Source organism: Gossypium arboreum, chromosome 13, assembly GCF_025698485.1.
Source record: "Gossypium arboreum isolate Shixiya-1 chromosome 13, ASM2569848v2, whole genome shotgun sequence".
NCBI classification, from domain to species: Eukaryota; Viridiplantae; Streptophyta; class Magnoliopsida; order Malvales; family Malvaceae; genus Gossypium; species Gossypium arboreum.
Window position 1 is genome coordinate 9,994,473 of NC_069082.1, and position 13,552 is coordinate 10,008,024.

At 33.8% G+C, this 13,552-nt stretch overlaps 1 long non-coding RNA gene across 1 annotated transcript; it reads left to right on the forward strand.

The window, feature by feature from the left end:
• Window positions 1-488: 488 nt before the first annotated feature.
• On the forward strand, window positions 489-6,063 carry LOC108463493 (uncharacterized). Its single transcript, XR_001868076.2, has 3 exons — window positions 489-938; window positions 1,052-1,117; window positions 5,899-6,063. It is a non-coding gene; the product is annotated as an uncharacterized LOC108463493 (long non-coding RNA).
• Window positions 6,064-13,552: the final 7,489 nt, after the last annotated feature.

The window sequence follows — 13,552 nt, forward strand, 5'->3', positions numbered from 1 at the left end:
TTATGTGGAATCGGAGATGTTTATAACAGTTCGTTTTTCAGTGATGTCGAAAATAATAATTTCGATATCACAAATCGAAAAGTAATGAAACATTAAAACATAAAAAATAATAAAAAATGGGCATCATCTTCCATGTTTCTTTGTTCCACCGAAATAACCTACAAAACCTCCATTTTTTAAGTTTAGTATTCGGCCAAGCTCAGGTTATTACATGTAAGTGAACTTTATACTTGTTTCTTGTAATTTTTATATTTTTGAGATCTAAATATTTTCATTTTTGAAACTGTTAAAGATTTTAAAATTTACTATTAATGAATTCTAGGTATTTTTGAAGTTATGCGATGCAATTGTAATATTGATCGGTGTTTAGGATTATTTTATAAAATGCTTTTAGTTAATTTTTAGTTAAAGGATTAATTTGATAAAATATTAAACTTACTAAATTCATGTAACGTCCCAAGATTTTGGTTTCTGTTTTGTTAATTTTGTCATCAATAAAATATCCACTTCAGTGGTTGGGGAGCTTTAGTTTTGTGGTTGAGGTCCGGGTTCGAATATTTGTGTTGGTGAAATTAATCTTTTTCTTGGTTCTAGTATAGGCCGACCTTATTGTGTGGTTTTATAGGTACTGGGATATGTTTGAATATCTTACTATAATAAAAGAAAAATAAAAAGACCATTATTTTATTTGGTTTTATTTTATTTTTATTTTATTTTTCCTTGATTCTCTCAAAGTCTGCTCCAACTTTTTGTTTCAAGTTGGTTACCCCTCATTCCCCATTTGTTTTACACATCGCTTGTTCTGTTTTTTGCTATCGAAATCTATCTTCTTCTTTATTTGATTTTTCCCTTCTATTTCGTCTTTCTTTTATTCTTCAATTTTTGCTACTGCTAATTCTTGAAGAGTTAATCCTTGTTTTGTGGGGTATGTGCTAAAGGTAAGGCATGATCGTTCCCTAATTTTTGTTCGTTATTTATTTCTCTTGTTAGTGATGGTTATGTTTAGGTGTGTTTGGTGTTTTGTCATTGTTAATTGATGGGTTTGTTTTAGGTGAAGTTTAAGAGACGTTTAATTCACCGGAAAATTAGGATTTGAAGAAGTGATGTTCGTCCAAGGGTAAGTGGTTATGTTAATTTGGAACTGTTATGGATGTTTGAGGGTTTGTCATATTTTTTCTTGGAATGTTTTGGTATTTAGAATCAAATTGAGGGCTTTAGCCTCTTAATGGTTGCGCTATTGGTTGCTGATTCTCTAAGTGTTTGGTATTTTAGGTGGTGGAATACTCAATTTTTGAGTTTACGTTAGAATTTGATCAGGTGTGTAATGAGAAACTTGAAAAATAATGAAGGGTAAAAGTCAAAATTGGTACTGTCGACGCCACACAACCGTGTGATAGGTCATGTGCTGGTTTATGTTGGGACTGTAATTTTTATTTAAAATACTATGGTATGGGTGATTTATTTGGTTTTTTTTTTTTTTTTGCATCCATGAGATATTTGAATGGAAACAGAACAAATTAAATATCCGACCTAACACAACTCAAAATATGGGATTTCAAACAATAATCAAAAGCAACACTTTTTTTGCTGCAAAATGGTGAAATGTAGTTTTCCAAAGGTTTACCGAAAAAATCAAGGGTTTTTATTTTCAAACGATGCGTGTTTTGAATGGAATTGGATTTAAATTACAGATAACTTTATAATCGAATGTTTTTAACAAACCTTATGCAACTACGCTATGTTTTCCGAAAATAGAACAAAACAACGATTTTACAACCAGACGCTTTTACTTGGCCATTTTGGTGGCTATTGTAACTTTCGAGATTTGGTCATAACGTCTAGGTCGAGTTTGTAAAGTTACATTTGGTGGTATCAGAGACCGATTCAATAACTCAATCTAAAAAAAATTGAGTCTCCATGCATATTTTTGAAAGGGGATATTTTGGGAAAAACTTGTTATAGTGTTTTATGTGAAAAAATTGAAAAAAAAGTTAAACTCAGAGACTCCGATGTCGTCTTTATTAGTATTGCTACTATCAAACTGTAGACAAACACTTTTATACTGCATAAAATTCTAAGACCTTAGAAACTGAAAATACAAGAAAATAACTAGTGTTTATGTCTTTGTGAAACTATAAATAAGACTTAAAAGTGTAAAACCAAGTTGGTAAAATGAGTACCCGCGAAAAACGAGGTCCTGATATGTGAGGCCGTGGAGGGCACTGTATAGTGGCTCAAGTTGAGTCATCCTCCATGGGAAGCATGCCAAATCTTGAGACTAATAAGACTACTGAAATGCCTATTACTGAGGGCAATAACTAAGGAATTAGAGATGATGTGGTATCCAAAGCAATATTAATGGTACTATAGAGGGTCATTGGGGCCCAAACTAGTACTAGGAATCATAAGCCCGTTACTAAGAGGCTCTGATCTAATGAGGCTGAGTTGTTTAGGGCTGTTGCTGGAACAACCCATACAGTGTCCAAATATTGGATGGAAACTACCAAGGGAATTCTAGAGGATATGGATTGCATTCTAGAACAGAAACTTATAGGTGTTGTGTCCTTGCTGAAGGATAAAGCTTATCATTGGTGGCAGCCAGTAGTGGAGGTACTCTGGCTGAGCGCATTACTTGGGCTTATTTCTAAAAGGCCTTTCAGAAGAAAATATAGGTGCCAAATATGTTGAAGCCTGTCAGTTGGAGCTTATTGAACTCAAGTAAAGGGACATGTCTATGTCAGAATATGAGCAAAGTTTCTTAGATTGAGCGCCTATAGTCTGGGTATGGTGGCAACTGAGTAGGACAAGACTTTGCATTTTGAGGAGGGCCTTGGGTATGATTTGAAAATCTAAGTGGCCCCGTATCAAGAGAGGATATTGGAAAACTTGGTTCAGAAGACCAAGATTGTTGAGGAGATTAAGCACTTGGAGAAAAAAAAGAGGGATAAAACTAAGGTTCAGCGTAAGGGGAGTCCGGTTCCACTAGCCCAAATTCGCGACCTGTGAAGCTAGCCAGAGAAACTAGGCCACAGTAGAGCAATGCAGTAGTGGGTACTAGGGTTGGTAGGATTCTATTATGTGGGTTTTGTGATAAGCGTCATCTGGACCAGTGTTGGAAGAGATTTGATATCCATGAAACTAACTAAAAATCTAACTAAAGCAACTGCGCCTATCAATTAATAGTATAGCTACGATGAGCAAAGATATTGTTCCCATGAAGACTAAAAGTAATAGTAATCACCATATTTATATTATTTAATTGATAAATTTGAGTGATCAATTAACACTAAAATTAACTAATTTAATTAACTAACGAACACGACAAAGAGCAATCAAGAAAATAATCGAGTAAACAACAAACAAGCGAAACAATACCCAGGAAAGAATTCACCTAGATTTCATCTATAATTATCAATATAAATTACGCAACTTCTTCACTTAGTGTCTTGATTCGTAGAAATCCCTAAACTATGCTAATATCTCTTCAAGAATAAGAGAAATTGACTCTAGGTTGATTAATTGAATTTTCTTTCTAATTAAAACCCCTATTATTGCAGTAACTTGATTTATGGATTCCCTTATTAGATTTGACTCTAATCTGATGATTTATGTCATTTTATTTCTAGTATTGCATGCAACTCCACTCCATTACGTTAGATCTACACTTAAATAAGGTCTATTCCTCCTCTCATTTAAGCACATTAAACATGGATCAATAATCTAGAAATATCAAGCCAAGAATTAAGCACACATAATTGAGGACAAGAAATAAGTCTTTATTGTGAAAAATAGAAATCAAACAACAGAATTCATCATAGGGTTCATCCCCCTAGGTATTTAGAAAATTAGTTCATGCTTGTAAATAAAACAATCCAAAATACAGTATAACCACAAAAACAAAGAAACTCATAATAATCTCCAAAGAAATCAAAATGGAATCTTTAATCTTGACGAAAATTTGCTTTAGAATCGACTTCAATGGTGTTTTTCGAGTTGTTTTCTTGACTATTCTATGAGGACTCACTATATCTTCTTATTTTTGTCATATATTGTAACACCCCGAATTTGGGCCTAGAAGTATTAGGCCTTGAGTATGGGTCCATAAGGAGGTTGTATATAAGTATTTAATTGTGCAAGGAAATGACACAATTGATTGTCTATTGCAGTGGTTACGTGATTAGGAGTGTTTGGGAGTGTTGGAGAAGTCCTGGGTTCAAACCTGGGCTTTAGCAAAAATTTTGGTTTTAAGTGAATAAAACCCTGGGTGCTTGGATGAAGGCCTTTTAATTATTGTATTAAATAAATGTCGCAAGGAAGCATGTGGTCTAGTGGTTCTGGCGTCATTAGGGTTGCAAGAGAGCCAGGGTTCAAGTCTTGGCTCTTGCAATTTATTTTGGTTTTTCTTTTAAAGGGACCTGGACTTTGGCCTATAAACCTTATAATCAATTGAGGCTAAAATGGTGACACAAAGAGCCTTGTGGTGTAGTGGCAAGGTGGCGTGTTGTATAACTGTAAGGTTTAAGGTTTAAGTCTTGGGATGCGCAATGGATTATTTATTTTGTTGTTTGAGCTGTGTAGGAGGTGGAGTTGGACTAGAACTCTGTAGTTGAAGTGGTCAAAAAAAATAAGGAATTTTCTTAATGGTTGAAAGTAATCCCACATCGAGAAGCTAACATGAGAATTGACGAGAAGCTGGCTTTAAATAGAGCGAACAAGATGAGTTGGTGATCGTGGACTTCAACGCCTTCTCATAAACAGGTGTGTATTCACGCCCTTCTTTGTTGGAAGTCGAAAAAAGCTAAAAATTTGAAACTTCGGCATTTGAGGCCTCACGAGCTTGCGATCGCTCGTGAGGTAAACTGAGCCCACGAAATGTGGGCGTACGTCGAGGAAGGCCACCATGAGCGATCTCATGGGCCTAAGCCCGTGGGCCAGCGTGGGTAAACTTCACTATTAAGTGGGACGTAGATAGACTTGTCATGACGCACACACAACTTAGGTAGTTTTGGCCACGTTTGGCCTAGATGGGCTGTGTAGGCCCAATGGGCTCGTGGGCCCCACACGGTTAAATCTGTAATATATGATAATTATTGGACTGGGCTATGTAGGTCACATAGTTGTATCTAAATTTGGGCTAAATAGGCCATACGAGGGTGTGAGCCCACTTGAGCTGAGTAATGGGCCTTAGGCCCATTTGCACCGTTATGTCTGTTTAGGTTACTTAAGTCGCTCGAGGTGAAAGTGGACCTTTTGTTGGGTCGTTAAGACCCCGATTTATAAAATCACCGAAATACCCATGTAGTGTAAAATGACCGTAATACCCCTGAATAGTAGAATGACGATTATGCCTTTATGTTTCGTATGACTGACGAGCCTATGATTTACATATATGATTGTGTGAGTATGACTTTTCATGCACGTAATATTTATGACATGACATATTGCATGGGGTTGGGTTATTATGGACGAAGGAAGTGTACGGCCTGTAGCCGTTCTGTATAAGCCTTTCTGTGATGCTTATGGCTTATAGCCGTTCTGTTAACTAGCAGTGTTGCTACGATATTTACGGCCTTTAGCTGTTCTGTCTACGGCGTTGAGCCGTTCTGCTGACTTAGTGCCGCAACCGGTGCTAAGCTTGGTGTGTTGGCTGGGTGGTTGATTTTATCCCCACATGGTATGTTGGTTGGTACGGGTGGTGTGTTGGTTGGACTGGGCTGGGAATCTGTCTGCATATCTGCATCTAATACTGATTCTATATTGGGCTTAGGCCCACCTGATACTGTTTCTGTGATGGGCTCAAGCCCAGTCTGTTTCTGCATATCGTATATCTGATTATTTGTATTATAAGAGATTACACACTGAGTTTTCGCAAACTCACCCTTCTGTCTAACTGTACAGGTAATCCCCAGCCTTACGATTTGGAGCCGCGAGGGACTCGGAGGTGGCCACATGACCGCTGATGCTTTGCTGTAGACTTTTTATTTGAATTTTATATTTTAATCTTTTAATTATGTAATAAGGCCATTGAGGGATTAAATTTTTAATTGGGCTTTTTATTTAAAACTGCTAAACACGAATTTTCAAAATTAATGACTATTTTCAAAAAACACTTAAAAACAGACGTTTTTATATTTCAAACTTTAGTAGCTTCTCGCGATTTGAAATAACATAAAGTATCAATGGCATATAGTAAGTAAACGTTTTTGACAAGATGATTTGCTAACCTCGAGCAAAAGGTTTTAATCATAGAAATGAACTTTTAATGACAACTCAATTTTTGAACAACTCTTTGATGTAACACGTCAGATTCAGCTATAACGTATAGGTCGGGTTTAGGGTGTTACATATATAGGTCTCAGAGTGCCCTAAAAAAATTTAAAATCGCATTTTCTCCACTGTTCGAAGTGCAATTCGCCAAAATCGACACGACCTGCCACATGGCCGTGTGGCTCACACACTCGCGTGTCTAGGCTGTGTGGAATGGTCCAGCCCATGGTTCTCCTGTAACTTGCTTTGATTTTCCAATTTCGTTCGCTTTTCGTTTCTTTTGCTCCCAAATGCTCTTTTAAGTATAAAAACATGAATTTAAAGGATTAAAAGCATAAAATTCACCATTAACATCAAATAACCATCCAAAAATGCATTAGAATGAGGTTAAAATATGTTACTTGTAGAAGCCCAATCTTGTCTGGGCCCAAACAAAAAAAAAGGGAAAATAATTAAAGTCCAAGTCTATTACAACAAACAGTCCAATATGGCCCAGTATGGCTCAAATGAAGAAACCCTAAGCCCACAACCTAAACTTTTCAGCAAACTAAAGAAAAAATCCTAGCCTCCAACGTCGTTTCCTTGTAGACACGCCATTCGAGGCCCCTCGCCCCGAGGTTTGCCATCTCCGCCGCCATTTCACCGAAATGGCAAAGGCATGCTTCTCCCATTATCGTTGACCCCCAAATACTTGCAAAGAAAAAATGGAAAAGACAGGAATAGTAGAAGCAGATACAGGAACAGTGACAAAATCAAAAAATATATGTATTTTAAACAAATGTAAAATGGCCATAAAAGTCAGAGAATATATTGTATTAGGAGTTTTTTTTTTTTGAAATAGAAATCGAAACAAAATAAATCGAAATACGAAAATAAAAAATATATATATAAAAGAACATAAAAAAATCAAAGCTTTTTGTTTTTTTTTTTTTTACCTTTTTTGGCTTTTAGCCTTCAGATCCGGGCTTTGGAAGTCAAAAGGCCAAAAAAGGGAAACTTTTTTCATTGTCTGGCTATCGTGGACGTCAGTCAGAGCCGTTGCCGGTGTCTGACGACCGTCGCGTCGAAGATCAGTGGCTCCCTTGGCCGGACTTAGGGGCTATTTCAGAGAAAAGGGAAAGAAGAGAGGATTTTTTTTAAGGCAGAGAGGAAATGATTTTTTTCCTAAACTTTTTGGTTTTTATAGGCCTTTAAAACGACGCTGTTTTCGGAGTGACCTCAGACATCCAAAATGACATCGTTTTGGCCTACTCAATCCAACTCGACCCGCCCGACCTAGGATCCACGTGTTTTTCTTAAAGGGGGTCTAATTGCGCTTTTGGTCCTTCCGCTTTTTACACATCTTGCAATACAGTCCTATTTCCTTTTTTTTGTTTTTTTAATTTATCCCATTTAATTTTTACTTTTTTATTTTGATCCTTTAAAACGATACGCATAAGGAGGGCAGGGATATTTTCCTTTTCAGCCCCTATTCTTTTTTAGCGCGTTACAATTTAGTCCTTTATTTTATTTTTACCCTGATTTCTCCCCTAAAATTTTATTTAGGTTTCGATTTAGCCCCTCTTATATTCATGAACTTATTTTATTATGATTCAGACTCTTAATTTTATTTGAATGTCAATTTAATCCTTTTATTTAATTTTAGCCTGTCTAGGTTTTTATTTTTGTGTTTTGTATATTTTATTTATTTACTTACCTTTTTTTAATTTGGTATTCGTATTTATTATGCGTTTTTATTTTATTTTATTTTATTTCATTTTATTCTTTACCTTTATTATCGTTATTATTATTCTATTATTTATTACTTATTTATTTATTATATTTTTACTTCCAAAAATTAGATTATTTATTATTACTATTTTTATTATTGTTGTTATTATTAATATTATTATTATCATTATTATCATTTTCATTATTATTATTATTCTATTATGCATATTATGCCATCATTACTACAATCACATTAGTATTATTATAGCGTTTCTCTATTTGTTTATTCTAACATTTTACCGATATAGCTATTATATATTATTCCGTTTATCACTATTTTATACATTGAATTTAGATACGTTCATCCATTGATGTACCACACCTGAATAAGAGCGCATATTGTTTTAAAAATTATATTTTTTATTATTAAAAAAAGGAACATTTTTAAAGATAGGCAATATTTCTTATTTGGAGATTCGAGAAGCTGTGCCTTAAATTACGGGGTTTCGATTTTTTTGTTGAATCTAAATGATCGAATATCCTCTTAAAATCAAAATACATGAGATTTAATTAAATAATAAAAAATGCGAACTTATTTTTCGAGATTTCAAGGTGCGGTATCCTAACTTACGGCATATTACTTTTTGTTACATCGAGATAAGATGACCTTTAACATACGTTTCAATTTATTCAAACGATTTTTTAAATTAAAAATAACATAATACAAATGGGGATCGTATTTTAAATTCTTTTCGAGTTTTTAACTTTCGACATTAAGACATTAATTAATCGATTAGGTACCACTTTTAGGCATTGCGAGGATGCTAATCTTTCCTCGTACGTAACCGATTTCCGAACCCATTTCTGGATTTTTGTAGACCAAAAAAACATTGTTTTAATAAATTAAACCTTTTATTAAAAAGATCAAGTTTCGAGGTGATTCGATCACACCTCGTATAAAAAGGATTGGTGGCGACTCCCATTTTCGTTTTCAAAATAAAAGACGATTTCAAAAATGGTTTCGACATTACTTTTAGCACTTATCAAATATCCCCACACTTAAGCGTTTGCTTGTCCTCAAGAAAAATCCTCAACCCACAATCAAGTTAACTTTTCTCAATTTATTTTTTTCACTAATAATGTCTTAGGATAATTTACAGATAATCATGCATTGGATATTCGCACTAAAATGGCACTAAACAGCACAAGCAATCCGAATAGAGAATTTTAACCTTTACAAACATTAGGCATCTCACTTATCTCAAAAGTTACTTGAAATTCAAACTCAACAAGAAATAAGATCCTCACTAAAGATTCATTCAAAGCACTCAAAGTTTTTAAGGTTCAAATAATATGCAAACAACAGTCAAACAAGAAATGTTATTACCATAAGCTTGCTTGAAAAATCAAATCACCGCCACTATAAAATGAGATGACACACCAATCAAGAGGTCTTTACAAGGTTGTACTGGGGTTTAGGTTAAGGGTATAGAAAATGTTAAAAAAGTTGGTTACTAAAAAAAATCAGTTGTTGAATTAAAAGAATTCACATTAACAAGAAATAAATAAAAATGAGCTTTTTAACACAATATGAAGCTAACGATTGAAGCTCAAATTTTGTTTTATTTTTTTTTCCATTTTTTTGTTTTCTTTCTCTCTTTTTTCTTTTTTTATTTTTTTTAAGAACAAAATAAAATTCAGCAATACAAATGATGAAACATAGCCAGGCAACTAACCAAATCAAATCTCGACAAAAAAGGAGTCAATAAAAGGGATAATGTACAACATAGATATGGCTTATGGATTAACATTAACAAGAAAGAAAAAATGTGTTAGGATCAACGGGGTTTACTAGGGGATAATGCAACAGGTAAGCTAATTAAAGGTTGGATGGGTTAAATCCTAAGTGTCTCTATCATCTCAGTATATAAAATTAATAATGTGGTCTCAACATGTTTAACAAAAGCAAGTTCTAGAATAACAAATTAAGCCGACATACTCAAAACCAAAAAATAAAATTAGCACGAAATAAAATATATGCTCTATAGACTCAAAAGCTCACAAAAAATTATGATTTTGATGTCAAATTTGCAAATTTAAAATTTCAAAATAAATCTTCAATTCAGGGAGACTTAAATTTCAAAATAAATCTAAAACAATAATTTTTTAAAAAAACTTATCATGCTTGGCTCTGTCATGTATTAAAGTATAAATCAAACAACGCATAAAAATCCACAAATTATTCCAAAATAAAATCAATAAAAACTCAAAATTAATAAAAAAAAACTTTAATGGTAGGTGTACGAAAATTACTTAAGCACAAAAAATAATTTAGGGATTTTATCGCATAAACATATAAATAATTTCCCCACACTTAAGAAGTAAATTGCCCTTAATGTACAAAAAAATAGAAATAAAATAAGAAAAATATCATAAGGGAGGGAGAAAACTGAAACTGCACTAAATTTGGATGAATTTGCGAAATAGTGAAAATTGAAATCATAGGCGATCTTAAATGAAGTACATGTTTTGAGAAAATTAATAAGAAAATAGATAAAATAAATAAGATAAAGAGATTACAAACTAGAAAAAACAATTGAAAAATATAAAAATGCATAATAAAATAAAATAAAAGATATAAATCTAGAAAATTAAAAATAAAAAATAAAATAGGACTTGGGGTAGGGAAGAACAAAAGAACAAAAAGGCAAAAGAAAAAAAAAACTAGCTTTAAAGAGGAAAAAAAAGTATAGGACCATGTGAGCCACATAGTCGTGTAGCCAGGCCATGTGCTCTACACGACCGTGTCGTTGGGCATTGTAACTCTCTGTGCCCGTGTAGGTTAAAAGAAAATTAAAAAAACATGTCTGTGTGTCCAGGCCGTGTGTCACACACGGTTGTGTCTCCAAACCGTGTGGACCCTTTTTTTTTGTCTTTTTGTTCCTTTTTTCCTCCTTACCGCAAGCCCTATTTTTATTTTTATTTTTTATTTTCTAGATTTATATCTTTTATTTTATTTTATTTTATTTTATTATGCATTTTTTTGTTATTCTTTTTCAATTGTTTTTTTTAGTTTTTAATCTCTTTATCTTATTTATTTGTGTCTATTTTTTTATTAGTTTGCTCGAAAAAATGTACTTCATTAGAATCGCCTTCGATTCTAGTTTTGACTATTCTGTCGAAATCATCTAAATTTAGGGCAGTTTCAGTTCTCTTCCTCCCTTTTGGTATTGTGCTTATTTCATTTATATCTATTTATACATTGAGGACAATGTATATCCTAAATGTGGGGAGTTTTTTTATATTTTTAAAGATAAAATCCCTGAATTGTTATTTGTGTTTGAGTAATTTTCTCACACCTATCGTTGAAATTAATTTTTTTTTTAATTTAGAGTTTGTATTAATTATGTTTTGGGATTTATTTGTGGATTTTTGTAAATTGTGGATTTTTTTTTAAATTGTGTGATTTATATTTTAGATGCGAGAGAGTCAAGCATGATAAGTTGTTTTGCAAAAATTAATATTTTAGGTTGTCTCCCTGAATTGAAATATTATCTTGAAATTTTAAATTTAAAAGTTGACATCAAAACCATAATTCTTTTTGTGAGCTTTTGAGCTTATCAAACATATATTTTATTCTGTGCTCATTTTATTTTTGGTTGTAAGTATGTTTACTTGATTTGTTATCACCCCAGATCTATAGACCCCTTTTTAATTTTTTTTCAATTTTTTTTTTCTATTTTGTAAAATAACATGAAATTAAAATAAATAAATAAGTAAAATAAAACACTTGGGTTGTCTCGCGAGAAGTGCTTATTTAAAGTCTAAGCTCGACTTCCCTTTTCAAGCTAACGGTTAAGATGGATCTTAAAGCCGAAGCTCCTTTCTCTCGTTGCCAGTATTACCAGCAAAATTAAGTTTGAGACGAAAACTGTTTACCTCGAATGTATCATAATCAAGGTGTTTTACCTCAATGGTTCCGTAAGGAAATACGTTTTGTACCACAAATGGGTTCGACCCTCTTAACTTAAGCTCTGAAGGTAACATTCATGGATTTGACTTGTCTAGCAACACTTTATTCCCAATTTTGAATTGGTTCATCCTTTTACATACATATCATGGTGTTGCTTTGTTACTTTCTTGTGTTTTCTCAGTTTCTCATTAGTATTCGTTCGCCATTCATTTAGTTTATCAAGCTGCACCATTCGCTCTCCACTCATCCCTTGATTTTTTTTCACCTTGAGATAGATACTGTTCGAACACGTATTCCTTAGTAAATTCTTAAAAAGAATGTTGAGCCACATGATTACTAAAATTAACAAAAAAATATATATCATCATGCTCCCTAGGAACTTTAACAAAATAATGTACTTGAATATTAGCATTTTCATCACCTACACTCAGTATAAGTTCACCACTACTCACATAAATAACAGTTCTAGTAATGGCTAAAAATGGTCAACCTAAGATCATGGGTACCTTAATATCCTCATTCATGTCCAATATAACAAAATCAATAAGGATGCAATGCCCCAAATTTTTAATTTCGGCATTTGTGAATTTTGTTTCTTTGAAACAAGTGTGTATCTACTTCAATGGTTAAGTGTTCTGGGTGTGTGTGTGAGGTCCCAAGTTCAAGCCCTAGCTTTCAAGCCCTAGCTTTGGCAAATTTTGGTATTTTTCTAACTTAAGCCTCATCCTTGCTCAGTAGGCTTAAGTTCACTTGTTGGTAAAACCATGTCAGAATCGGCTTACTGGTCTGGTGGTTAAGTGGAGTGTTAGTCTGCTGAAGGTCTAGTGTTCGAATCCCTGTGAAGGCAATATTTTTGTTCGACTCTGAGAGAGAAAGTTTGAGTTGTGTTAGATGTCTGAGAAGTGGAGAGTTTGGTGGAGAGAATTTAAAGGAGTTAGGATAGGGGGAGTTATCAGGATTTTCATTTAGAGTTTCTCTTTGGAAAAAAGAGGGATTCTACTCTCTATTCTCCCTCTCTGTCGAATTTTCCATCTCACTCTCCCTATCTTCTTTTTGATTTCTTGTTCAAGTCGCCTCCGTTGTACAATGTTTATTTTCTTTTGATCGGTAAGTTGCATATTGCTAGATTCTTAACGTCCTTTTGGCTAAACAGTAATTGAGGGTTTTTCATTTTGTGTTTAGGGGATATTCAAGGGGTTGAAGTTTTTTCCATCATCGTTGTAGTGTGTGAAATTTTTATTTCTCAATCGAAGGTAAGGTTTTGATAGATTATCAATGGTCGGTCTCATTATGTTTTTAATTGAAAGACGATTTAAGTGACTGAATTGGGAAATATTGGTCAATTATAGGTGCTGGATATCTCGGAAGTGTTTTAGCATCGATCAAAATCAGGTGTGTACCAGAATCGCAAGAAAACGCATTTTCAGAAAAAGCTAAAAACATTTCTGTCGATGCCACATGGCTATGTGGTAGGCCGTGTGGTAGGTTGTGTGCCATAACACGGGTGTATGATTGACGAGGCTAGGTAGGTCGTGTGTGACACACGGGCTAGACTAATTTGGGCCGTGTGGGCCATACGGGCGTATGGGTCCACACGGTTCA